Raw genomic sequence first — 27,367 nt, forward strand, 5'->3', positions numbered from 1 at the left:
TACTGAGAGAGGAGGATACCTCTGATTAAGGTATCAGTTTTCTCCAGAAAACCTCACAGGGAAGCAGCCAGGGAGACATAGGCCCTGATCTTTCTTCCTCCCTCCGATTTCCTGTAAGGCTTCACGCTGGCCAGAGGGGACAGGAGTTCTGTCGATGTGGTCCCTAAAGGTAAGAGCAAAGGGCGGAGAGTGCATTCAGAGGGGCAAAAGGAAGAGATACCACACACGAGCCCAATTTACTAGGTGAGAATAATCAGTCAAATACCTCCTACTTCCCTTAAGACACTCAGCTGTGACCAGCTGCCCTGCATGGCCAATGCATGGCCATGGATTGTCACCCTCTCTGTTTTCCATGGGGTCGCCCACAGTTTTGGTGAGTCTATTCTTTATCCTTGTCCTGGTGTCCTCTGTCATGTCTTCCTTATGGAAAATGTCCTTCTTGACTCTCTTTTCTTTGGCTTCTGTGATGTCATTTTCTTTATCTCCTGTTCTGCTTTTTCTCTTGCTCACTGTTCCTTCTCATTCTCTTTGTGGTTGTGAATATTGGTGTCTCCTGAGTCCTGTTCCCAGAACTTTGGTCTATGGGCTCATTGAGAGGAGGAGACTCTCCCCAAAGAAACAGGGCATGGAACCTCCAGTTTGCTGAATGTATATTGACTGATCTGGAAGAACCCTGAGTGCAGGAGAGTGACACATCTGCAAGTGATGTATGTGCTTCTGAGATGTAAACAGAAACCACAATAACAGCAGAAAGCAAGGACTGTGTGAGAGCTCCTCTAATCTGATAATTACTGCATCGAATGCATTACCGTTGAAATCTCCCTTTGAAGCTGGAATGTCCTCCTAAAAATCATTATGGCCACAAAAGCTTGGAGCTCATCAACGTTTATAAACAAAAAAATACAGATGTTGAAGAAATGACATGAGGCAGAGAAAACAGACCCTTAGACAAAACTGTAAATGATACATTAAGCTAAATTAAATATAAAATGGAAGTTCCACCATGTTCCCCACTGAGTTGTGGGACTGTATCAATAAGCTCCGGAATAAATAAGGAGGGTTCCTGGCACATAGTTCCTGGCAGAGAGGTGCATAGGTACTTTTTATAAGTTAGTTACTGAATGAATAAGTTAAGGCAGAGATTAGGTCAGAATCGGTTTATTTGTTCTACCATTTTGCTTTTTCTTTACATTGAAAAAAATTTTACCTGTTTTCTCCATTTTGATGTTTCAGAGCACATGCAAGTGATATAAATTTCCAGATATCTGACAGTAGAAAGTTGTTGGTGAAGTTTACACAAAGAATAGAGCTTTGAGAAACTGAAATCTCACAACTAACCTTTATCATCATTATAACATAAGCACTTCTTCTATAAGCGTTTATTATTGAAACATACGATGGTATGTACAGGGTGGGAACACACAGCCTACAATACCCGCTGGAGTTGTTTCCTTATGCTTGTCTGGCTGCAACCTCACTCTTGCATCAGCCTCTTTGGGACCACAATTTTCCTGGATTTTACTTCCAAGAAAGGAGGATGTCTTTGCCAAGCCATGAGACTTTAAAAAAAAAGATTACGAAGCTCAGCTGCTGTTTTAAGATTCAGGCATTCTCTCCATGCTCTGGTACCTGGAGAGAGAGGGAAAGAATGAGGCAGACTTTTCATGTCCATAAAGTACAACAGGCATTAACGCTAATGGGCAGAGGAGAGATTTGGGCTGTGTACTTGGCTCACGCAGGATGGGGGCCACACCTTTTGGTTGTGCCTTTGCTAATGGAGAGGCTGTGACCAGCTAAATGCTCCCAGTGGGGGGAGAGGGGGATGATCATCACCCGCTGGCCTCAGCTGGGGCTCAAGATGTAAAAGTGGGTGCTTAGGGGAGTCAGCAGGTCTGATTAATACCCTCCAGACAGTACTTATGAGGCATTTTTTTGCCCATCAAATGGCTACTAATAAAATACAATGGTGCAATTTGTATTTTTACTGCAGGCCAATTAAGAAGGGGGGAGAGAGAGTGGTAAGGAAAATGACATGTCCTTGCAAAGCAGAAACAACAGTAATAGCAGCAGGAGGGGAAAAAAGATACACGGAAAGGAAAGAGCCAGCTACTTAAAGCAGTTAAAAGGGTCAGACAGCTCATGTCTTACTGCCCAGCCCCTGCCAGAAATTTCTCTTTTCCTGCTGGTTTGTAGGGCAGTGGATGTTTTCAAAGGGGAATAATCTGTGTGGCAACATATGTTCATCCAGACAGGGATTGGTGAGTTTAAAATCAAATAGGATTTTTAAAAAGCACTGTTTGAACAGGAAATGGTATTTCATGACATTCTCCTGAGAATTCTGTAAGGCTTGCATACTTGGGTTTTGTGATTTAGACGTCCTTCCCATATCTGTTTCTATTCTGCCTTTTTAAAACCAGGAAAAAAGATTTTGGAAAACTTTATCATTTGATTATTATTTTTTCCCCCCAGTCTTTGTTGAAGGCACATTTTTGAGTGTGGGTTTATAAAGACTCACCCCTTCCGTAAATGTTGGGACGTGCTAATCACTCCATGAAATCCTCTCAGGACATCTCCCCAGGCTGCTTCTTAACCTACCATTAATTTCTGTGGGCATCAGGGATTGCTGGAAAGTAGGGATAAGAAGAGGAGGAAGGGGGAAGAAAGCAACAGAAAGGGAAGTAAAAAAGGGGCTTAAGAAAATAAATCGAAGTCTCCTTTAATGAGAGGGAGAGGGAGGAAGGAGGAAAGACAGCATCAGGAATCAATGTAAAACGTCACTAATTTGAATGACCAAAAATAACATTCCCTCCTTAAAACAAATGGTAGGAAATAAACTAAATACTGCTGACTGCCTTTGGGGAGAGGAAAAGGGAACTGGATAGAGTAAATGTTTCCAAGTTTGTGCATATCCATATGTACTTGGTCACTTAGGACATTACAATTGACCCAGAGAGAGTGAAAAAAAAAAAAAAAGTAGAACCAATTTTCTAGGTAATTTGCATCCCAAATCCTACTATAACAAATAGTGTAATCAGCTCTAAGTGTAAATTTCAATGACCTCTGTATGTTTTTTATAATTTCCTCCCTTAACTAACTACTTGAACTTTTTGAGTTGTTTCCCCAAAATGGCAGTTTTTACAAGACAAAGGAGTTGAGACTCCAACGGTCCCTGAGCAAGATACCTGAGGCCAAGAATCACTGTCCCCCATGACCTGCCCCAATGCATGCGGCCCCTCTTTAAAATGCCCATGATCTGTTGGCTGGGGAGACAGATTTGAGACTACTTCTCCCACTCTCCTGACAGACATCTGCATTAAAATTCCTTTCTTTCTTGACAATCCTGGTTGTCTCAATAATTGGATCTTTCTGCCCAGAGCAACTAGATCTAGGCCAAAACCCACTTACTGTTTCGATGACAACAGGGGCAGGAATAGGGGTGAAATATCAATTCTCAGCTGACTGTGTAAGTTGATGGAGTTTGACACCTGGACATTTTCTCACTCATCTCTCCACCACCCCTCCATTCTATTTTTGCTTCCATTTTTAAAAGACAATTTTTAGCTTTATTATTTTTTCCCCCTATTATAAAAGTGTAAGCCAAATATCAGCCCTTTCCTTTCCTGCCTTAAGAATCCCCGTCCTCTAGTATACCTGGGGAAGATGGCGTTTGTCTTACGTCTGTTTCTGGGTTGTCCCCTGGCAGCTGTTTGCCTGAGTCATGCACAACCCTTGGGTTCTTCTGGGTTAAGAAGAGTAGCCTTGTGAAAAGAGAGGGGGTGAGTGTTACCTACTCCTCCTGCTCTTGCTCCCAAGGTATGATGAAAGTGGATCTCAGAACTAATTCTACCATATATGCAGATATGCAATAAATAATCATTAGCAAAACAGTATATTTAACCCTGTTCTATAAATTCACTGAAGTCCTGTAATGTGTTCCTCCACATTGTCAAGGAAAGGTTTACATGAGGAAACCCTACAGAGTTCAGACGAGATTCTCTTACCCTTATAGCTGGCAATAGGCAACTAGAAGTCTTTAACTGGTGGCTACATAAGGACTGTTTAGGGCTCAAGACTCAGGGACTATCCTTACAGGCCTCAGGCCTCTCTAAATACTTTTTATCACATTCATGCAAGGGGAGGAAATATCACTAAAACATTTTAGCCAATTCACAGATCTTGAATTCCACAAATTTCACCAATGATTGCCCATTTCTAATATCCATTATGCTCATTAACAACCATTAATTTCCCCTATGAAAACCCATTTCTGAAATTCAGTATGCTAATTAGCAAAACCTTTCTTGTTGATTAGACATGTGGATTACAGATGAGCTTTTAGTAATCGCCGCTGGGGTGTGGGCTTTTTGATAAAATGCTAGCTGACCACCCCAGGGTGTGGATTCCTGATTAGAACAATCGTCTCCTCCTAGGGTGTAGCCTAAAATATAAAGAAAAAAACACAACGACACATAATCTATATCACACTGTATTTGCTAAAGTATTTAGTAAATTAAAGATACCACAGCACATATGAATACAAATCTTTATACTGTAAGTTTAAGTGGCCATATAACATTTGTGTGTATGCTATATTAACTCCTATTTGTTGGACATTTGGGTTGTTTCTAGCTTTTCACTGTAATAATGAATGACATGAGCATCCTTATTTTTGCTCGGTTGTTTGGTTTCTTCCTTAAAATGAATCTCTAAAAATAGAATTGCTGGGTGAAAGTTATGCATGTTTAGAGTTTGACGCATATTGCTAACTGCTTTCCAGAGGGTCACCGAACTTTAGATGGAGGCACGTGAGAATGTGCGTTTTCTTGCATGCTTGGCAATATTTGTTATTGTCAATATCCTTAATCTTTGCCAGCCTTTTGGTTATCTCATCCAGTCTCATGGCACTAATTTCCACCTTATGCTGATGATGCCCCATAATCACAGCTCCAATTCAGAGAAGGAAAGGAGCTGCAGAACTTGGCGATGTTGTTCCAGCTATCTGACATCTTGACTCGGATTCCTAGTAGCTATCTGAAAGCTAACGTGTCTGAAACTAACCCCCTCAATCATTCCCCAACGTTCCCCTCCCTCCCAGATCTGCTTCCCTTGCAGCCTTTGCTTCATAGTTAAGGGTTCCTCTGTCCTTCCGGTTGCTCAGGCCGAAGATCTTGCTGTCATCCGTGACTCTTAGTCTTTCTCTCAGACGTCACATCCAATTCTCTGCTACCACATGGCCACGCCACCATCATCTCTCACCTGGATTATTGGGCTAGTCCCCTGACAAGTTGTCCTACTTCCAGAAGAGTCTATCCTCAACAGGGAAGACAGAGTAATTCTAATAATTTGTGGTCTAATAATCTCTGGTCAAAACCAGCCATAGCCACCCCATCTCACTCAGAGTAAAAGCCTACCTTAATGAGTTCCTTATAATGGCCTGCAAGGCCCTAGGTCATTGGACACAAGACACCCTGCTTAATACTCTAACCTATTTCCACTTTTACTCTTGTTTTCCACCCACCTCGGACCACATGGGCCTCTTTATTGACCCTGGTGCACATCAAGCAGCTCTACCCAGATCACTACCCCCAGATACCACATGGCTCACTCAAGAAGACCTTTCCCGATCCTGCTGTGTAAATTGCCACCCATCCCACCCTCCAGCACTCCCTATTCCTTTCCAGCTTTATTTCATTTCACAGCACTTATTCCTTAATATATTATGCAGTTTACTTACTCAGCTTGTTTATTACTTATCTTGGTCCACTGGAACGTAAATGTCACAAGGGCAGAGAATTTTTTTTTTCTGTTTTCTTTATTCCTGTATCCCTAGCTCTTAGTATAATGCTTGTCACATAATGGACACTTGACAAATGTTTGTCGAAGAAATGAATGAATGAAAAATTAAACCTGATTTTTATTTGGATTTTTTAATTGGTAGTGGGTGAAATTTTAATTATCTGAATTTTAGAAAATAGAATTTTAGAATATTAGAATTTTAATAATAAATCTGAATAAGCCTTTTGGAGCTTAATAATAAATCCACAAAGCACACAGGAAAAATTGATAGATTTGACTGATTACAAATTAAAAACTGCATAGGAAAAACATGCCTATCATGAACAAGACTGGCAAACAGGAACTCTACTTGCAACACATATTTCAGAAAAAATGGTTAATAACCCTAATACACAGAGAGAGTTTACAAATAAATAAAAAAGATGAATACTATAATAGAAAAATAAATAAAGGAGAAGAACTGGCCATTCACAAAACAAGAACTACATGGAGGTATCTGAAAAATGTTTACCATCACTTCACTTTTTCTTAAATGTGCCTTCCTTAAATCAGAGAGAATTTTCATTTCCTCTTGCTTTCAATTTCATCTTCCCTAAATTTAATTTCCAAGAAACTTTCTTATTTTCTCTAACAACCGCAGTGTTATTTCCAGCCGTTTTCCCCGTAACAAATAGAGCCCCATATCCTGTCTCCTTCAGTTTACAATTGCTTCCTCCTCTTTCTCCTTCCCTGCCCTCCAAAATACTCTATTATCATGGTCAAAACTCCCCAGAGCTATACTGGTGGGGATGATACTTTCCTATTGAGGAAAAACTGTGATGTGAGGACCAATGCCATGCTTATATACTTAGTAGCAGTTCTATTACAAATATTTTGAATCACACAAAATGTGCAGATTTGCTATTTCAACAACGATAAAGACCTGCTTGACTTGCATAGCATTTAATGAACAAACGTGCCAGGAATGCTGATTGACGATATTTGGCTGCAGAGTTTCCTAAGCTTCTTTTGCACAAAGTTTGTAAACTTATACTCTGAAATTATTTTTCTTTTGCAGTGCACTCGTTTCATTTAGGAATGAGCATTGTGCCTTATCCAGAACTGTGTGTCTACAAAGACAAGGAGAGATGAAATAGGAAGGAGACATTAAACAGGAAATGAGGGAGTAGAGATGAGTAGGAGGCAGAATGAGCAGACTACTAAAGCCAAAGATGTTTTTGAGACTTGGATAATGAGAGAATCCTCTGGAAAACACTTACTCTCTAATTGGACCATCCCAACATTCATTAGAAGACGAGTGTGGTAAGTAGAATAATGTCCCCTCACCCCTCAAACATGTGCATGTCCAATCCCTGGCACCAGTGACTGTTATCTTACTCAGCAAAAGGGACTTTGCAGATGTGATTACGTTAAGGATCCTCAGGTGGGGAAGATGATCCTGGATCATCCTGGTGGGCGCAATCCAATGTGATCACAAGGGTACTTTTAAGTGGAAGAGGAAGGCAGGGGAGTAAGAAGCAGAGAAGCAGAGGACAGAGTGATGCGATTGCTGGCTGGGGTCCCCGAGCCCAGGTGTGCAGGTGGCCTCTAGAAGCTGAAGCTGGAAAAGGCAAGGAAACAGATTGTCTTTTAGAGGACACTGACAGCCTCGCTTAGCATCTTTAGAAGGAATGTATTACAGCTCTGCTGATACCCTGGTTTTAGTCCTCCTAAGACTGATTTCAGACTTCTGATCTCCAGAACTATAAGATAATAAATTTGTGTTGTGTTAAGCTGTTAAATTTGTGATGATTTGTCATAGCAGGAAGATGAAATTGATACAAAGAAGATGAGTCTTGAGATTAATCATCTCTGATGTGGACTTGGAGTGTCTGGAAGGTAGTAAGTGTAGGAAGCTGGGTCCCTCCCAGGCATGCCCGGCATTCCTAACCACGCCCTGAGAGCTGGGTCTCAAGTTAGGCTGCACAGCAAAAGCATCTATGGAACTTCTAAAAACTGCAGATGCTCAGTTCTACCACACACCTATTGCATTTTATTTTCCAGGACTGGGGCCTAGTCTTGAGTGTTTTATTCTTTGCTTCCAGAGACTGTGGGACTCTGAGACTCCAGAGGTGACAGTGAGACTGGGAAACAGGGTCCCTGGTGGAGAGTTGTAGCTGCTGGTGGTGGTGCCCAAACTGTCTCACCTACAGGCGGGCCTTCCCCAAGGGGCACGTGTCCTCCAGTTGAATGGGACATCCCTTTTCCTCTCCTGATCGCTGTTGCAGAACAGCCCAGGTGAACCAGCTGCAGGCCTTCAAAGCAAAGCTACTTCCATAAACATGCTCAGAGGAAGTGCATGTTGAGAAATACTGGTTTCTACTGCCCTTAGGATGATTTGAGGATGGAGTTTTTTTCTTCTTGTGTGCCTTTCCTTGTATTATGTGGTTAGTTTTTTCTTTTTTTTCCCCCTTCATCCCTCACTAACCACCTTGAAATTAGAAAGAAGAAAAGATAGAGTGTAAGTATAACAAAATAACTTTGAAGGAGAAACCTGACTACTGTTATTCTGAAAGAAGTAGGAGTTCTCTTCAAAGTTGTCAAGAGTCAGGAACAATCCAGGACAGAGCACAACCCATGAGAAGGGTGGTCAGAGGAGTTGGCCACATATGTGTTAGGTAATTAAATATAAAATATCCAATTTTGAATAAAAAGTGCAGTTTATTATATCTCAAACAAGAAGCAGTACAATTAATCACAGTATACGCCTAAACTATCAACACAATTTTGCCATCTTCATGGTAGCTTGTTTACACCAGCAGCAGAGAAGCCTGGAGAGCAAGTGGTGATGAAATCACAAAAGGTATTTTTAATAGCTTGTTGAGAATTGAATATTTTTCCTTGCAAGAAGTGGTCCAAAGCCTGGAAGAAGTGATAGTCAGTTGGTGCAAGGTCTGGCGAATACTGTGGATGACAGAGAGTTTCCAAGTCCAGCTTCTATAGTTTGAGGAGAGTTGTCTGTGCTATGTGGCTGAGCACTGTCTTGCAAGAGGATTGGCCTGTCTCTATTGACCAATCTTGGCTGCTTAATCACAAGCATCCTCATCATTTCATCCAATTGGTTGCAGCAGACATCCTCTGTAATCGACTGACCAGGTTTCATGAAGCTGTAGTGGATAATACCAGTGCTGGACCACCAAACACACACCATTAGTTTTTTTTTTTTTTTTTGATGAATAATTGGCTTTGGACTGTGTTTTGGCACTTCATCTTCATCCAACCACTCTGCTAAATGCTTGTTATTGTCAAAAAGAATCCATTTTTCATCACATGAGCAATACGGTGTAGAAATGATTCGCTTTTATGTCTTGACAGCAAAGAAAGACAAGCTTCCAGACGATTTCTCTTCTGACACTTGTTTAATTCACGAGGAACCCATCTATCCAGCTTCTTTATGTTGCTGATTTGTTTCAAACATTCCAATATTGTTGGACTAGTAATGTTAAACCTTGGTGCTAATTCATGCGTAGGTTGAGATGGATTTGCTTCCACTATAGCTTTCAGCTCATCATTATCCACCTTGGTCTCTGGTCATCCACATGGCTCATTTTCAAGATTAAAATCACCAGAATAGAACTTCTCAAACCATCGAAGTACTGTGCATCCATTAGCCACATCCTTCCCAAACACTTCATTGATATTGCAAGCTGTTTGCACTGCGTTGGTTCCCCGACGGAACCCATATTCGAAAATAACATGAATTTTTGACTTATCCATGGTTTCACAAAAATTGCTTTAAAAAAAAATTTGAAAGATAATCACAAGCCAAAACATGTGTTTGAAAGAATGAGGATGTACCTTTGCAATGAAAATAAACCAGAAGTATCAAAGTGAAATGTCAGAGATATCAACTGTCAAACTTAGTACTTAAGGAATTTGGACATTTTATACTTAATAACCTAACAATTATATAGAATCATCATGCTAAGAAAAAATTAGTCTATAGAGAAGAAAAACAGAGGGTTGGACAGAGTATTCAATTGAGTCCTAAATAAATTGACCCCTCATTGTTTCAAAGATGTTGAAGTGAGATCTGTAAGACGAGAGCTTCAGGTGTTGGCAGGGTCCTCTGTGGCTTCCGGGAGCACTGGAGAGGTGAGGAACCTTTGCTCCCGGAGGGTCATCCAAGAAGGCAGAGCTGGGGGTAGCACTCAGTACCTGTCATGGAGACAGCAAGGAGAAGGGACTTCAGGACCAGTTAAGGATCATGGGGTTGCTGTGGTCCCCAACTCCTGGGCGGTGGACCAGTATTGGTCCTTGGACTATTATGGACTGGGTGGCAGAGCTCTGCTGCTCCTCCCCCCACCTTTTGAAAAATTGTCTTCCATGATACTTAGGTACAGGGGTTAGGGGTGGCCCACACAGCAGGAGGTGAGTGGCCGGCGAGAGAGTGAATCTTCATCTGCATTTATAGCTGCTCCGCATCACTTGCATCACCGCCTGAGCTCTGCCTCCACCCACCTCCCCACCCCCATCCGTGGAAAAATTGTTTTCCATGAAACTGGTCCCTGGTGCCAAAAATGTTGGGGACCACTGATTTATAGGATTTGGCCAGGGGTCAACAGGGATTATTAGGTTTATAAAATTGACCCAATCAGTAGATACTTTTAAAAATGGCTTAGAAATCAGGCTATGGGAAATTTAGGGGGAAGAAAAATAATCCTATGATTTTCTTTGGTTCAGGAGAAAGGCCGACTTACATCTTTCTCCTAGATTCGTAACTCATTTCTTCATTAACACTGAAAGCTTTGCTAGGTTTTTCTTTTCCTTAATCCAGAACTTCAATTCTTAGACAAGTCTTTGAAGAATGAGAGAATTGGGAGGGGGAAAGTATGGATTTCATTGGAAGCTCCAAAGATGTATTACTTAACAAAGCGGATAAATGTGTCAAATTTTTTTTTCCTTGAAGAAAATATTTTTTACTTGCAAGATACAAGGACACATTTACTGGTTGACGTTTCTGTTACCATGGAAACATAGAAATTAAAAAATAAGAAGAATGCTCTAATACATTAATTTTTTAGATACCTATGCTAACATACCTTTGTCCTTGAGGTGTGGCAAGGCAGAATGAAAGAACAGCCCTGACCCAGGTCATTATTCCTGGCAGTCCTGTCATGAGAGGCAAGCTCAAAAGCTCCTTTCTCTGTCTTCTGCCTCACAGAGTGGCTGGCTATGCACTTTAAATGCACGCTTTCAGTGTGAATAGGTTGCCTTGGGTGCATACAGAAAAAAATCTTTAGGCTCTGCATAAGGTTTGCAAAGCAAAGCACGTTGCTTATAGAACTTAGCGGAATAGACATGGGAAGAGAAGTCATTTGGGATGGAATTGGGGACCAGGCCACAGTCAATATCTTAGTCCATTCTGGCTATTATAACAAAATACCTTAGAGTAGATAATTTGTAAATAACAGAAATTTATTGCTCACAGTTCTGGAGGCTGGGACGTCCCAAGAACAAGGTTCCAGCAGATTCAGTGTGTGGTGACAGCTGGTTCCTCATAGATGGCGCCTTCGATGTGTCCTCACATGGCAGAATGAGAAGGCAGCTTTCTGGGGCCTCTTTTATAAGAACACTAATCCCATTCATGAAGGCTCTGCCCTCATGATCTAATCATCTCCCAGTGGTCCCACCTGTTAATACTATCACATTGGGGATTAAGTTTCAACTTATGAATTTTGAGGGGACACAAACATTCAGACCACAGCAGTCAAGATTTCCAAATGGATGCTTCATTCAATCATCTAGATGTTGTAATTAGCCCTGTTCTGCCTTTTTTGTGGATGTGTTATGGTGAAAACTAGGATGGTGGTAAAATATATTAAAAGTTTAACTAAAATAATACTGACTTGTGTATTACTTTTGTGCTTACATTTAAATATCCCACTTAATTCACCTGTTTGGAGAGACTGTCGTAGAGACAAGGAGCTTGTCATGGTGCTTAAGATGAGCACAGGCTTTGGAGTCAGGGATGCCTGGTTTTTGATTCTTGCTGTACCTCTAGCTAGTCTGGTAACCTGGGCAGGTGACTGAATCTCTGCAAGCCTTGATTTTATCATCTGAAAAATGGAGATAATCATTCACAGTGATTCTATGAAAATTTAATGAGATAATACTGTCTAATGACATGCTTGGCATTTTGCTGGACTCTCAGTAAGTCCTTGGTATAGCACAGCTATTATCATAATCATTGTTGAAACATACCAAATGTGTCGGTCATCTCCTAAAGCTTTGAATGGAAGGGAGGACCCTTCTGCCACTGAAGTGGGGTCCACAGGGCACCCATAGTCCTAAGAGGGTCCCCAAGATCCTTGCTCTTCTGTTTATAGCTCTGTTGGAAGCTGGTTTAACACCATCACATTTCACTTTAATGCCAGTGTAAATTTGAAAATATTTCACTGAATTCTCCTAGATAAATGTACTTCTCTCTTTTATTTATTCAACAAATATCTATTGAGTACCTATTATATGCCTGGCCCTGTCTGTGCTAAGTCTTATGGATAAAACAATGAATAAGATAGAAGTAGCCTCTGCTCTCAAGTATGTTAGAGGGTAGCAGGAAAAAACACCCACCAGTAAGCAGGCAATTATAAGGCTGTGTTTATTCAGTGTGGTGGCAGGAATGCAGCGCTTTGTGAACATCTTGCTGGAGCACCAAACCCAGGTTTGGGAGGGTCATCTCTGGAAGTGGAATCATTTTTAGAGCCATCTCAGAGCCAAAGGCATATTCTGGGGCCCTCCTCAGTCTGCTAGAGCTGGCCTGCAGTGTTAGAATTCATTCATTTCATTCATTCATTCATCATTTATTGAGTGCTTATTATTATTCCCTGACTCCGTGCCAAGCATTGGGGAAACTATAGTGAGCAAAACAGACATGGTTCTTTTCTTTGTAAAGCTTACAGGCTGTGGGAAGGGGCGTGGTATAGAAGTGAGTAGAAGAATCCCACGGGATGGAGCAGTGAAGGGAGCTGTGAGATCCCTCATCCATCTGAGGGGAGTTCGGGTTGAGAAGCGTCCCTGGGAAGGTGATGTCTGAGCTGAGATGTGAAGGAGTTTGGGATGCAATGAGGGAAGAAGATGAGAGAAGACAGTTCCTGTAGAGGCAGCAGTATGGTGTGTGAGGCTCCCGCAATGCGGCAGAGCCGGGCACTGGGAGGGTGGAGAAAAGATCAGTGTGGTTGGAGGGTGGAGTTCAGGGGTAGCCGGGCAGGAGGCTAGACTGGCTTAAAGCCCCAGGGCAGCCCTGGTTGCAGGGAGGCCTTCCTGCTCTTCCCAGCCTTTTAGGTCAGGTGGGCTTGAAACCTAATTAGCTCTCCCCACTCCCCATCCCCTCTCAGTTCTTCTCTGGTTTTTAGAATGGTAGGGATTAAGTGAGGCCTTCTCTAAGAATTTAGGATTATTCTTTGCGGATGCTGGGATGTGCTGCCCATCCCCCTTTGGGAATGAAGGAATTATTCCCCCGACTGTTAGAGTGCTGCTGTTGGACAGCTCTCAGCTTTCTGCTACCTTTGGGGATTGTCTCAGCAGAAGAGAGCCACCTCCCCCACTATCTGGGGTGACCCACATCCAATGACTGGCTGGTGGAGGAGTTTAAAGGCCTGACCATCTCACCCGAACTGGGGACGACTCGGAAGGGTCAACCTGGTTCTAGAGCTCCTGGGGGGGGGGGCTGCCGCACCAAACCTGCTGCTTTCCCTGCCCTTCTATCCTGGAGATCCTAAGAGTGCTCCCTGCACGTCCTATCTCAAAGTCTGCTTCCCTAGGACCCTCACATGGGAGACCCTCACAATTCAACCCCTAGGAGATCAGAATACAGATGTATGAAAACCACTTAATAAAGCAAGCATTTGATTATAACCTGGCAGAATATGTCAACTGGAGGGAGGGTGGTTTAGTCTAAGGCAGAGAGAACAAAGAGGGTCACATCTCCCCATCCAAAGTATACTCTAAGGGAGAGGTAGCCTCAGCCAATGAAGTTCATGTCTGATTCACAAGGCCATTCCTACTGCAGAAGTAGATTCATGGAGGAGCTGTCAGGATGAGATACCATTAATCTGCATCTAACAAAAAACACGTATTCTGCTGTTCCCCAACCCCTCCTCTGATTCCAAGTTGACTCCCCTACAGGCTGGCCACATGTTCCATGTGGTTCACATGACAGGTATAATTTTCATTGGAAATTAATGCTTTGAGATTCCAGGTTTATACATCTTTGTTCTTCCTGTATTACTTCTGAGATGGACCTGGTCCACTCTTGGTGTAATGAAGAAATTAGTTCTGTAGCTCAAAGAACCCGTCTTCTTTGTAGACAGTCAGCTGACCTTTCCCTGGAAGCAACACACTGACATCCTGGTATTTGGAATAAGCTGTATTTTCTTTTTCTCTTTAAAAGTCTGCACCTGTATTTCTTGGATCTATTTGGTTTGATCCAACCTTTGCAGTCTAGGCTTGAAATTCAACTGGCTGGATTTTATTAAACACATAAATTAAAGGTGTTTTAAGTATTGTTTATGTTCAGAGGATGTGGCTGTCATAATCTAATGGATCTTTTCCAGTTGTGTGTGTGTGTGTGTGTGTGTGTGTGCGTGCCTAAGAAGCAGTTTAGAGCGAGCAGCATATCAGAGTGGCAAATAGGTGAGCGGTCAAGGCAGGTAAGCTGGATTTGAACTCCGGGTCTGGCATGAGGAGCAGTGTGTCTTGGGAAGACTCCTTTCTGCTCTGTGCTTTACCCTCCTCCTCGGGCTGCTGTGAGGTAGGGTAAGTAGAGGGCTCAGAACGGTGCCTGGCACAGGGAAGCGCTCAGAAAGGGAAAGTATTTATTGTTACAGGAAAAAAACGCCATGATAATCGTGCACATTGTGGCCTATTCCACTGTGCTCCGGGAGCTTTGCATCAGGGTCTTGTATGATTTTTAGGTATTAAAATAAATGAAACCTTGCTGCTCCTATTCCAAACAGATTTTCAATTTCTCCATCACAAAAGGCAGTGAAATAGATTTCTTGCTCCGTCCCATGTCTGAGAGGCAGGCCTGACCGAGGGCTGGAGCGTCAGCAGGGGTGACGAGGTTCGTCAGCGCCAGCAGCTGGGAGAAGTTTCCAGCAAATGTGCAAACGTGGTAAGTTTGCGGCACGTCACATCGTTTTCCCTCTCCATCTCTTCCCAACTGCATTTTTAAAAGTAATGCAGTTAATTTTCATGAGCATTTTAAGCCCAAATTAGATCTCATATTGTAAACACTGCAGAAGCTGAGAAAGATCTCGTTAACAAAAGCAAATTACTAAACTCCCGCAAATCTGAATCAGACCCACAGAATTCAAACTCGACAAAGTAACATGCCCGCAAAATCCATCCCGGTTCCATTTTTGCAGGATTAAAGTAAATGCAGGCGCGCTGAGCCGCCAGCAGATCTGTGACTGTGGCATCTAATTGCAGCTGCCTTTCAACCTTGAGCAGGTCAATGGAGGCATGATGATCTCAGGGATAATTTGTCTTTTATGTATTTCTGTGGTGGAATAGATAATCCCTTGCTGAAAAGGGTCCTTGTGGGTGTCTGCTCCTGGCTGGAACAGAATAAGAACTGGCAAATAGGTGATTGTTTATACGTATCTCTTTTATCCCCCACACGGTGGGCCAACGGCTGGGCCCACCCCGGTGAAGGCAGTGACGGGGGTGTTCAACCCATAAATGATTCTGGGTTTGCTTTATTCTGTGTTTGGACTCAATAGCATGTGCAGATACTTCTGAAATCTCCCTACACCATGATAACAATCTTGAACAGCCAGAGAGCTGTTTTCCACTTTGCATCTTAAGCTTTACTTTCTCTGCTCTCTTTTAAGATAGCTGAGCACCTCAAATAGGGTGGGGTAAAGAGATCTGAAGAAGTAATGGTACTATCTTGAGATGCAGGAGCCAGGGAGGGTGAGGACCTTGTTTTATGTGTGTCTGGATACATTGGAAGCCCTCTGAGTGCAGATGGGGGTTTCTGGGAAAACATATAGCAGGTTACAGAGCAAAACCTGACTCTAGATGTTTCAGGTACGCATTAAGGAATGCATAGGCATTCTTAATTTTACTCTCTGTTGCCTTTCCCGTCCTCTCCCCCCAGCTATTTGTAGATTTTAAGTACTAAGAGACTGGGATGCTCCCAAGAGGAAAAGTGGGGAAACCTTAGCCAGGTGCTACGGGTTAGTGTAGCCCAGGGAAAAACAAAACGCTGTCTTTGAGCCAGGCATTTCTCTGCATCCCCTGCTTAGCACTGAGGGGTGTTACACTGTAGCGCCGCCCGTGGCTACCCCATGCCAGACACAGCAGAACCAAGCAGAGCCCTGGTCCGTGGTCTCTGCACAGTCCCTCCTCCTGACAGGCGGGCGCTCTCTGGACCCCGCTGTACTGTCCCCGTCAGCTTGCTTTCTCTCTCTCAAGGCTGCATGGCGCAGATACCTCCTCTTGTTCTGAAGTCCATTTACCTCCATTTTCTCTGCCTGACCCTCCACCTCCGGTTTCATTCCTCTTCTAATCGTTATATAACCGAGGTAGACAGATAGCCTGCATGTAAGCTATTACGTAAGTAAATATGAGAGTCCGCTGAAAAGGTCAACAATTATGGAGAAAATAATAGGCAAAACTTCAAGGAGGAGGCAGACCTTGAACTTCTTTTAATAACGTGGGAGGGATGCCTTTGCTGGTGGAAGGAAGAGCGTGCACTGTGCGGACGCACATGGTCTGGGGACCAGGGCCAAAATCCAAGATTTTGTTTGGGGTGTGTCCCAGTTTCCACAGTTGCTTAGCTCCGTGATCCTGGGAAAATCACTACCGTTCTCTGAGACTTGGGCTTCTCATCTGTAAAATGCTTCCACAGGTGTAGGTGTTATAGTGAACTAGCCAGTGAGTTCATTCAGTGGGTGCTGATTGTTGGGTGCTTAGCACCGTGGTAGGCACTGGGATGAAACAGATCTGGATCCCGCCTTCGGGAGCTTACGAGAGAGACAGACACATAAGTTTACACGTGTGTAATTAAAACTGATATGTGGTAAGAAGGATGCAGACAGAACGATGGGATCTGCGGTTCCACAGGGCGGTTGGAGAAGGTTCCCTGAGAACGTGGTAATGTCTGTGTGGCACCGTCATAGCTCCTGGCACAGGGTAAGATGAGCTCTTCCTAGTTTCCTTTATCTCAGGGACACTTACCTGAGGACAGGAGGATCAGGGAAGGGCTGTGAGAATGGTGACTGTGGTAGCCACAGGTATTTGTAGACTTCCCTGCTTTCTCATTACGCCCTTTCTCTTATTAAAGGGGGAGGCTCACAAACAAGCCTCCCAAGGAGGAGGGGGAATTTGCTCTGCAGTTTGCTGGTTTGCCCTGTGTCCTTGGCTGGAACACCCTCTCTGTCTTCTTAGCCGGCTGCCCACCACTGTGAGGAGGTGGAGAGGGTGCCTGTAAGTCATCTCATGCCTTAGAAAGAATGCGGCCATTGCAGTGGAAATATTAATAACATGCTTACTGGGCTTGGAATTCATGGAATATTTTCTCTGAAGTGCTCTAAGGAGAGGCAGTGATAGGGTTTGGCATTATTTTCTCTTGGGAGAGAAAGAGGCACGCAAAGGCATTGATGGCATTTGCTAAAAATTTCATGGGTAGAATCAGCCAGGCCTTCCACGTGGGTCCTTGCTGCCAGTTGAGTACATTAACCACCAGGTGGTTTGCTTCAGGGACATTTGAGTGACACCCTCCCCCTCTAGCTACCAACTCCTGCGTGCTTCCAGGCTGGATGAGCCTGCCTGTGCCCAGGAGTGCTGTCTGGGCTTGTGACCTCCCCGCCCAGGGGTAGACAGGGCTCTCTGCTTCTTATCCTCAGCTAGAGGACTGGGAGGCAAAATGGAGTTTTGTTTTTGTTTTTTGGCAGTCACAGCTCCTTAATCATGAAATTAATTTCATATAAGGAGGTCAGAGGTCCAATATTTTAAAAGACCAATCTCTGATTTAGCTCAGGCTAAAGAACAATGGAAAAAGCATTTTTTTTTTTTTAAGAAGGTTTCGGTGGACCAGGACAGGAAAGGGTGAATGGCCGGGATTTTCTACTGGATTTTCCTGAGAGTCCTTGTAGGAGGTGGATTAATTCCTTGGTCAAAAATGGGTGTGACAAATGTCCAAAGGCCAGAGGAGGTTGCTTCCAGGCCTCCAGCGCATCAGGTGAAAGGTGGTAGGACAGATCAAACGCTCGCTCAGGGGATTATTATTATTTTTGCATTTGGTTAAAAATTGACAAACTAATTGCTGAGCCCATTGTCAGAAAACTGGCAACCCATTAGAGATGATTGTGAGCAATTTCTCTCTATTATTCCTAATGAGACTGACACAGGCTCATCTCCTGTACTTACTGCTCAGAGAGAAATGAGGGTTTTATCTATTTCTCTAACTCAGCCAGAGAGGGCTTGCTGCACCAAACCCGCTCTGGGTGGCTGTGCAGGACCTAGGGCTTCTCGGGTATTCCTGACCTGAGCCAGGAAGATAGATGATTTGTTTGTCTGATTGCCTGAGCGAGTCTCTTGCTGCCTCTTCATTTTCCACCTTCTCTCCCTTCCAAACACCCTTCTTACTCCTGGCCAGCTCTCAAGATACAGTTAATGTAAAAAACCAGAAAACAAAATTGAGTACAAAAACAAAACCAAACTCTTTTGGAAGTGAAACTTTAAATACTGAAAGTTGGAAGCTTCTAGGATTTTGGTATTTCAGTGGGGTTTACAAAAGACCAAAATATCCTTTAAAAAACACTTAGACTATTTCCCACTTCCAAATATCTGAGTGAGTACTTATGCATTGGTAGAGTGTCCAGAGTCTTGATGATAAAAGAAAAAGGTATCCGATATCCTTTCAAACTGGGGTATTACATGCAGCCTATTTTTCCTGTGCTATCCCAGAAGTATTTCTGAGTCCAGTTCAAAGGCAGAGTTTCCCACGGCAAGTCATACACCTGTGTTTATCCTCTTGGTGAGGGTCCGGATGTTGTCTTCTTTCCTCTGTGGGAGGGAGGTCTGTGTTCTGCGTTCCCCACACCCTCACATTTTCCACGGTCTTCTATGATTGGGGATGCACTTGTCTCTTCCAGTTTTTAGCAACAAAGTGAATTCTGGTTCATCTGGTACATATGCGTATCAGGAAGTTCACTTTCCTAGAGCTCTCTTTCTCATTTTATAACTGTTTCGGTGTCAGTTGTCTACTATTTGTTAAATCATGAGGATCAGAGGAAATGATACACAATTAAAATGATTTGCCAAGTCAGTTAACATGAGCACATTTTATTAATATTTTATCATTCATCACATTCATTCTGTGATGAATCCTTAATGAATGGTCCTTTAAAAAATAAATATTCAGTATTATTTGTTATTTCACTAGTGGTTGGCACCCATAGCTATAAAGTATCTGTCAGATTCCAATCACACACAGGAATAGCACCAACGTTGAGTGTTTGGCCACTGCCATATTGCCAATGTTTTAAAAATGGAAAATGGCAGTCAAAATTTTTTTCAGAGAGAACTTGGAGACTGTATCAGTTTCCTATTGCTGCCGTAACAAATATAGTGGCTTAGAACAGCACAAATTTGTCATTTTGTAGTTCTGGAGGTCTGACATCCAACATGGAATTTAGGGGGCTCCAATCAAGCTGTCACAGGGCTGCGTTCCTTCTGGAGGTTCCAGAGCAGAATGTGTCCCCGCCTTTCTCATGTTCTCATTGGCCGCCCAGATTGCTTGGGTGGGGGGCCCTTTTATCTCGAAAGCCAGCAATTGCATTATCCCTGCCTCTGCTCCAATCCCAATCTCTTCTCCCTGACAGATTCTCTTACTTTTATCTTAGAAAGGCCCTTGACTCACATGGAACTCACACGGATAACCAGGATCATGTCTCCATCTCAAAGCCCTTAACTTAATTGCATTTGCAAAGTCCTTTATGCCATGTACGGTGACATATTCACAGGTTCCAGGGATCAGGATGTAGACATCTTTGGGGTGAAGAGAATTATTGTGCCTACCACAAGAACGAAAGGTAAAAGGAGACTAGAAAATCAGCTTTTATAAATAAGCAAATACTAATCTACTTTTGGATGCTTTTTGTTTTATTGCTTGAAACAGTTGTTTTCAGTTCCATACAGGCTTGGAAATGGCAAAAACATTAATTGAATTCCTGTTCCACTGTATTCTTTGTGATTTATTTCATGTGCATGGAAGTATGGAAGTTTTGCAGAATGAAAAATTTACCTTCTGGTCTTCTTTTAAAGGTCAAGTGGCAAAGAGACCTGGTTTTAGATGCAAGTTACCCACATGGAGCAATTAAGGAGAGATATAAGGGGCTATGGATTTTAGGATGTGATGTGGGCCAGGTACAAATGGAGGAGAATTGACTAAGATATTAGCTGATTTAGGAAAATTCAAATCCTACCTTTGGGAGCACACTTGGATTAATTTATATTTATTGTAATTCATTAAAACTCCCCCTCTCTTCTAAGCTATTTTATCATTAAAGTTGCAATTTGCTTCTTTTTGCAGCCAGACGTAAATACTAAGAGCCAAGCTCAGAGGTAAATTCTTTCCTAGGCCCCTTGTTGCTGTCAGTGGGCCGTGGTGACATAGAGCCCACTCTCGGAGATGTATTGAAATTCCATATTAAGCTAAAGGATGCTCTATAATGTTCGATCTCTCTCCCAGAACAAACAGACCCGACACGGTCCACGCATCCCTCCCTCTTTTCCTAATGTCATTAGTGCTTTTAGACCGTCCCCTGCACAGTTGCTCTTGGTCATCAGCTTGAGTGTTGGGGCATGTCTAGATTTTTCCCTGAAGCCTGCTCCCCCTGCGGTGTAGGTGGGAGAGTTCAAGGTTGGTCCTCCGGGGAGCCCAGCCTGATGAAGCTGAGGCAGTCCCCTCCCCGAGCACAGGTTGTGAAACTTGCAGGATCTGCTGCTTTTGCTTTTTCTGCTGGTGGCTGAGGGACAGCTGAGCGGATGGTCAGACAGAGCAGGCAGATCCTCTTTCGGCCTCATGCCAGTTCCTTCAAGCAAACACAAGCCTTTCTCCAGCCCTTGCTCTGTCCTGCTGCGGCTCAGTCAGACAATAAAGGGGGAACAATGAAATACAACCTGTTGGTACTGGAACCCGCTCAGTTACTTTAGCCTGTGTGGAGACAGCTGGCTGTGCTGGCACCTCAGCCTGAGCTTGGCAAGACCAGAGCTCACTCCATTCTCACCACAGCCTGGAACGGGACCCGATGACAAGTAGCTATAAAATGATGACAGAGAGAGGCAGAGAGCGATGGCCCAGGAGGGGGGGGAGGGAAGGAAGAGGCAGGACCAAGAACGACCCTGCAGTTTAGAAGATTGAAAAACAGGGAGGTGTTAGTTGCTTGGATTTATTTTTGTCTTTTTCCTCTCCTTCTTCCCTCCCTCCCATCCCTCCCTCCTTCCTTCCTTCTTTCCCTTTTTTCTCTTCTTTCTTTCTTTTTTGGTTCATTTTTGCCAGGTCCTTCTCTACGAGGGCAGAAAGCTGTGTAGTAATCTTAAGTCTGTCTTAGCCTCCAATTTCGTGAATGTTTCTGCTTAATGAATCATTTCATGCTACTTACGGATGAAGCTTTTTGAAGGAATAGCTTTAGGGTAACAAGTACAATTAAAAATTATCATCAGCAAATTACCAAGTGATAGTCATGATTTTGGTTGGCTGTTATCATTGTTTATGGGTTGGGGAGTGCCTCACATTGTCAGATAATATCCTTTTAATTTTGTAGAGAATCAAGGAAAAGTATTAGTTGATGTGTTTAATTTTTGTTATTCTGTAGCTTTATAATGTTTGAGAATTCCTGAATAGGAAATTCTCCTTAATGGAAATTAAAAATTTTATTAAATATTACTCAGTGGTTCTCAAAGTTTGGTGTGCACAAAGGTACCCGAGAAGCCTGGTAAAATGCAAACTTCTAGGTTCTATACCCAGTTCTGAATTCAATAGATCTGGGCGGGGTCCCCAAATTTGCATTTTTAACAAATGCTCAGGTTATCCTGCTGCAGGTGGTTGGGATCACAGTTTGAGGAAATTGGATCAAATGCCTGGACTTCTTAGCTAACCATGTCCTGATTAACTCTCCTGCCAACCCCTCCCCATGTGCTTTCATAGGATGTAATTTTCTCTAAGCTAGCAGTTGTGTTTTCATGCAATTCAGGAAGGAGGCTTCTGATAGTGCAGTGTATCACCTGCATTGTTATTTTCAGAGCTTTTGGTCTTAGGCTTACTCCCAGTACGAAGATTGAAGGATGATCTGAAATCAAATACATTTGTCTGGGAGTGGAATGTCTGTCAGACCCAGGCATTGATTTCCTTGAGCTTGAGTTCTCAGTAAATGTCTTTCCAGTGAGAATTCCAATCAGGATTCTAAAGGTTATAAGAAATAAGCCTGATTTCTGGGTGTTCTCTGGGGAGATCGCTTAATTTATAAGCAAAAGAGGGAGAAATTCACTCACCACCGTTGCTTGTTTTGTAATCAGCACACCATTCATATTTTAGGCTAAAATGCTACGTTGATTAGTGTGTGAAATAGGTGAGCCAGAAAATATATCTGTGCATAGCATTTTTAAGGATGAAATATTTGCACTTTGAAGGATGAAAAGATAGCAAAATAATATCTAGGCAGAACTGGAGGGAAGTTAGTTTGCCGAGGAGAGATGCTCGAATTCTAAGGTGCTGTTGCACTGTTGTATCACCAGGGGGCAGCATTGCACTTTGGTTGGAAAACGGCCTCTGTAGCAAGCAGCCCTTTAAAGGAAAATAACATCTAAGTGAGCAAAGCTAAAAACCAGAACATTAGCAAGAACCAGAAAACCAACAACACAGAACCCAAACTCTCTTTGTTATAATCTGCCATCTTTGCTTTTCTTGGTACACAGAGTTTAATATTGTAGTATTAAGACTCTCCGGGGCATACTTTATCGGTCCATTAATACATGCTTGGGGTGGTGGATAATGCAGGAAGCTTATTTTTCATTTTTCCCACTTTTTGTTTGTCTCTCCCATCTCGTCTCACTGTCCTTGTCTTGCTGCCCAGCAAATACTCTCCTATACCTACTTCTTTCACGGCAGAGACAGACCCGACGGCTGGGCTGCACCTTCGTGTTCCCGGTCATTTTGGCAGCGCGGGGGACGCTCCTAGAGCGCGGCCGGGAAGCTCTCTCCTCTCCTTGGTGTGAGACCAGGTTCCCAATGTGCCTGATTTCAGGAAGTTCCTGGGGATTACAGTTATTTTTATCATCCTCACAAACACACTTATATAGGAGTTTGCCACCATTTTATAGAAAGTGATACAAAATAAACACATGCCAAAATTTTGCATCTTTAAAATTGACTTATATCATTAATAAATAAAATGTGGGAGATCAAAACCAAATCCAGACATCAGCTTTTAGAACGTAATTCCCACCAGTCCAGGGATCACATCTGTTTGTTCCTAGATGTGTCCCAAACTCCTAGAACAGTGAGTGCCTGGCACACAGGGTGCCTGATAAATGTTTGTTGCGTAAATGAATGAAGTTACACACCTATATCGTGATCAGCCCTCCGTCCCCCACCGTGGCTTTGCTTTTGAGCAGGGATTAACTTGGGGACCGAGGCAGGGCTGGGTACATTTACTTGCCTTCCTTCCTTGTCTCAGTCATTGTCTGTTTTGTTCCTGGGCTTGTGGAATTACAACGAGTGAGAGTTTCATGAAGGAAAGTTCTAAAATTTAGCCTCCAAGAACAACTATAAACTCCCAACATTTTTGTTTCTCTGAAATCTGCATATAAAGTTCTATACAATTACAGTGTTAACACTGCCATTTGGGGGGAGTTTCGTAAAGACTAGACTTGATGGTTCATTTTCATTAGGGCCCCTCTATAAGGAGGTCTTTCTATTTTTTTCTTCTTCCCTTCTCTTCTCTTGCAAGAAACAGGCAGGTTTGGAAAGTTGACTTTGGACAGGAGCAGAAGTATGCACAGGGCAGGGAATAACAGGCACTATGAGGATTAATTATCCCCGTTGGAATCCAGCTTGACTGGGCGAGGTGAGACAGTTCAATTATTTAATCATGTTGGTGCTGTTGGCTTCCAAGGCCTTGGTGCTGGGACAGCCGTCCCTCGCCACTTAGTTTATATGTGGAATTGCTTCTCAAGTTGCTGCTCCCAGTTGAGTCCTCAGGCGGAGGGAGGAGAGATACTGATTTTGGAAGGAGGTGCTCCCATCTCTGCATCCTCTCGGGCTGCCGCGTAGTGAAGAGTTCGCAGCATTTACGTTGGAAGCTGCCAGACTGCCTGTGTCTCTCCCGGCCCTGGTAGGCTGCTCCCTGCTATGTGTAGTGGATACTCTTCCCTTCTCATTCGGCTTTTCAAGGCTTTCTTTTGGCTCAAGAATGGCGGCCCATTGAAACTACAGGTCAGAGCATGTCATTAGATCAGAAAACACTAAAGCAGTGCAGTCCAATAGAACTTTCTGTGATGATAGAGCTGCCCTGTAACTTCCCTGTCCAATGTGGTAGACACTGACCAAAGGGGGCTATTAGCGCTTTAAAATGTGGCCAGTGTGATTAAGGAATTGAATTTTTCATTTAAATTCTATTAAAATTAAATAGTTATCCACGGCAGGTAGATACTGTGTTGGGCAGTGACAGACTAGACCACACTCACAGTGCCCAGGGGAGATGCTGATTTTTTTTTCTTTGTTTTGGTGGGTCTGACCATTGCACTATCATGCAGAAGGGCTGATTTGCATCACAGTCGCTCCGTCATGGATGTCGCTTTTCCATCACATCTCACCATGTCCCTCTGTTACTGCGTCTTGGTCATGTCATTCCTTATTAGCATCCAAAAAGGGGCAGGAGAATGGAATTTTACTTACTCAGCTATGGTTTCTTGTTTCCTGAGGTGGTGAAAGATCTTAATCCCAATAAAAACTCATTCTCTCAAAATAAAATGAGTTGGCTGGGCGTACCTTCGCCAGACGAGTGAGCAATGTGTCCTCAGTCAGGGACTCCTCCCATGGTGGGGCCACCTACTTAGTGTCACAAAGCCTGGTAGCCAGACGCTCCGTTTAGTATAAATTTTCAAAGTTGTCCAGAGATTGAATGTGTATATAATACCAGTTGATAATTTGAGCCCTATTAAAATGAGCCCTTAAAAAATGTCCTAATGAACCAAATATCTTTGGTTCAAACTAGACACAATACAAAAGAGATAAGACGTGAAATATCACGGTAAGAATGAAAGATAATGACTGGGCTACCACAATTCTCCCGGTCATTCAGATTGACTTATGGGGTCATAATCAATGACTTCCAATTTCCTTCATCCTCCAACATCCATGCTGTCCCCATGCTCATCAACTCATTATTCTCCTGCTGTCACCAGCACACTGACACCGGGCCCTGTACACTTCATGCCCTAGTTGCTAAAATTATATGAACAGAGAGAAGAAACAAATGAGTCTGTGAAATCATTCCTTGGTTCCTGTGGTTTACACTTGCTAGTTAATTTGAGCCTTAATGTTGGACTTTCAGAGTGACAGAAACAGCAGCCAATCTGCTGTTGTACAAGCAAGTGCCTATACCCTCATTGCTAACACCCTTGAAAAATGTCCCCAGAAATGCAGCTCACGGAGAGAGTTCTTTAAATTAAGCTAGATTTGTAAAGAGCCTATTTACTGCCTGACTTAGAGCTAAATCCTGTGGCAGAATGGAATTCAAGGCTAGCTGCCAGGGAACAGAAAACAGCTTGGGTACCAAACCGTGAGCCTGTGAGTGGCAGGGAGGAGTGATGTTAGAACAGAAGGCATCCTGAAGGCTGGAGGGAAAGGAAGAAAATCAAAACAGAAGCAAGTGACTAGAGACAAAGCACACATAGGTTGTTGCTCAGGAAAGTTGGGATACAGAGAATGAAGAAGGAGAGAGAACAAAAATAAGAAAGGAGACTTTGCTGGAGAAAAGAAGGGGCTAGAGGTGGGGAAGGGGAACTTATCTACCTTGTTCTCCTGCTTTACCTCATTAAAGGGACATGGCTGGAAACCAAGTCATTTCAGCAGATGACCAGACAGTCTTGGCTCACCAGACAAAACTGCGTCCCTACCTACATGTTAATTCCTGATTTCATGCAAACAAGCAAGTGAGTGAGCAAACAAGCAAACCAACCCTACCTTTGTAAGCTGCTCTTTCTAGAGTTATCATTTACCTTTAATATCTGAATATTTTTCAGCTATTCCAATATAGTTGATTTAAAGTCTCTTGAAGAAGAATTTGAACAGTGATGAGAAAGTAGATTCTCTCTTAATCTGCTGTCCAAATGCAGTCCCTGTCCATTTTCTCTGAAACTGAAGAGCACATGACTGAGCACATCCAACTGCACAACTTTAACTTGTTTTTCCTTTCGGAGACTATCACTTTGGTGGGCTCCAGAGTCTCCTGAGGGAGCTTGTTAAGAATACAGGTTGCCTGTGCCCCGGACCTCAGAGATTCGGACTCTCAAGGGCAGGTGACATCTCTGGAAGAAACCCAGGCTGGGAAATGTTTGGAAATGGGATAGAGCTGTCAAATGTGAGCATTGTAGGGCTTAGAGGATGTAGCAAATTCCCCAAAAGACAGTTTTATGGAATAACTTCTGTTGGAAGTTAGGGAAAAAGGGGAGAGAGGTTTATTTTTCTTTCACCTTAAGTTATTGGGTGGCGAAGTCCTCTTCCTCCCCCGTGCCCCCCACGCCCACTTAATTGCCGAAGAAAGAGCAAACTCCAATTTTAGAAGTTGCTCATCCATTTCGAGGATGGTCCAGATGGGAAGTATATTTTTGTTCCTAAATCTCTTCACTTTGGAATATGGTTTGTGGGTTCCATCTTCCCTCCTAGGAAAGGGGCCATTTCTGAGTCCCCAAAGGCACCTTGCCAGCTTTTGACACGTTCCACGTCTCTGGAGGGCCAGCCTCCCGCACAGGGCCACTGCAGGAGGCAGAAGTGGGGGGCATGGTGACAGTCAGGCAGGCGTGGGTCTTGGTCCTGGCCCAGCCACTTACATACCGTGTGAATGTGGGACCATGACTTTCCAAACTTTAGTTTCTCCCATTTATGAAATGAGTGTAAGCATTAGTCCTCACTGAGTTGTAATTATTAAATGAGATAAGGTACACAAAGTGCTTGGCAGAATACGTGTTCAATAAACGTGACCATCCCTCAGAGCCTTCCCTCCCCTCACCCAGGAGAGAATTGTCTGCCCTCCTTCTTGATCACGTTTTCTCTCCATTTTCAACTGTGTTCTTAGAAATAAGCTTCACCTCCAACTGGATGTCAGGTGAAATCGCCGTTCACATTTACAAGCCTTGATAGCCTTCAGACACTCTGGTTTGTTGTTGTTTCCAAGCGGAGCGAGAGACCAGCAGGTGCTACGTTTACGTGCTGAGGCTGGGTTGCCTGCAGGTCAACCTGGTTGTCAGGACTTGCCGACTGGTATATGCCTGCGAGACAGAAACTTAAGAATTCTCT

At 43.3% G+C, this 27,367-nt stretch overlaps 1 long non-coding RNA gene across 1 annotated transcript in view; it reads left to right on the forward strand.

The window, feature by feature from the left end:
- The first annotated feature begins 7,080 nt into the window (after positions 1-7,080).
- LOC123637701 overlaps positions 7,081-27,367 on the forward strand; it is a 160,799-nt gene continuing 140,512 nt past the window's right edge. Inside the window, exon 1 of the long non-coding RNA XR_006735031.1 lies at positions 7,081-7,098. This is a non-coding gene — a long non-coding RNA (uncharacterized LOC123637701). The remainder of the gene's footprint in view (positions 7,099-27,367) is intronic.

The sequence above is a fragment of the Lemur catta genome, chromosome 5 (assembly GCF_020740605.2).
Source record: "Lemur catta isolate mLemCat1 chromosome 5, mLemCat1.pri, whole genome shotgun sequence".
NCBI lineage: Eukaryota > Metazoa > Chordata > Mammalia > Primates > Lemuridae > Lemur > Lemur catta.